The sequence below is a fragment of the Saprolegnia parasitica genome, assembly GCF_000151545.1.
Source record: "Saprolegnia parasitica CBS 223.65 unplaced genomic scaffold supercont2.127, whole genome shotgun sequence".
Lineage (NCBI taxonomy): Eukaryota > Oomycota > Saprolegniomycetes > Saprolegniales > Saprolegniaceae > Saprolegnia > Saprolegnia parasitica.
The window spans coordinates 28339-29592 of NW_012156521.1; positions in this window are offsets into that span (position 1 = coordinate 28339).

Consider the following 1254-nt stretch of genomic DNA (forward strand, 5'->3'; position numbering starts at 1 on the left):
GCACGATCCCGGCGAGCGTCTCTGCGAACGCGAGCTCGTCTTGGAGCGCAGCCTTGAGCCGAGCGTTCTCCATGATCGCGAGCTGCATCTGGAGCTGCTGATCCTTGGCCATGTCCTGCCACTGCGCGCCGGCAAGCACGGTCTCGGTCTGCATGGAGCCGAGGATCGCCATCTGCTTCTCCATCTCCTCGACCTTCTTGCGGAGGTAGTCGAGCTCGAGCTTCTGGTGGTTGACGTACTTGCGCTTCCGTGGCTGTCCGTCGTCGGCCGGCGGCGCGTCGCCGCGGAGAAGCGCCTCCATCGTCGTCCTCTCGAGCTCGTCGGCCATGCAAGACATCAGCAGGATTACTTTATGGAGGACGCTGGTGTTCCGCAAAGCGACCATTGGTCAATTATCGCATCAATGGCGCGAGGCCATTGGCTGAAATGAGAAATGGCCGCCTTTCTCGCCGTCGTCGCGTCCTGCTCGAACAACGACGTCGACGACGACGCGCTCATCAGTCATCCGAACGACGTACGTCGCAACGAACGCGGTCGTCGATCGCATCTGTCTCGTACTCATGTCTAAATAGTACCGTGGCTTTGCCTTGCCCTTGCTGGTTTCTGTGATTGAGACGATTTTGATAAAATGCAGAGACAGGCGTGTTGACGGAAACGGCAAGTTGGGCAAAAGGTTGGAGAGGTCAAGCAGCGAGCTCGCAGTGCTACAGACGCTCAGTCCAGCGTACTAAACAAAGGAGCTTGCGACGCACAGGAAAGCAACGAGCAGCGACGGGGGCCGCCTTCGCTTGGTTGCTAGTACGTCCTCGTCGACCTGGAACGGGCGACGTGCGTTGAAGCTGGATGCGGTTCTGAGGAGGCGCTTAGGTGGCTGACTGGTTGAACTCACCGCTTTGTTGCACAAGCCTCGTCTTTCGTGAGGAAAATGTCGACAACTTAAAACCCTTTCGCAAACTGAAATCGGAGGACCGATTTCGCTACCAGAGTTGTCACCAAGCCCACGACAATGGCAGCAGCTCAACACAATAAAGACCGTCAGGAGTCTTGGTAGCTGCCTGACGCCGTTTTGCACGTAGTACAAGGTTCGATCGATCGCTAATCCCACAAACACGGCACTTCCAACCTCAAGTCTCCCAACCAAGTCGAGCTGCCATGCGTTCTGTTGCTCTTGCCATGCCGCTGGGTTCTGTGGCCTAGCTGCGGGGAGCGACGTCTCGGACGTCGCTGGCCATCATTGCCACCGTCAAGCATTCC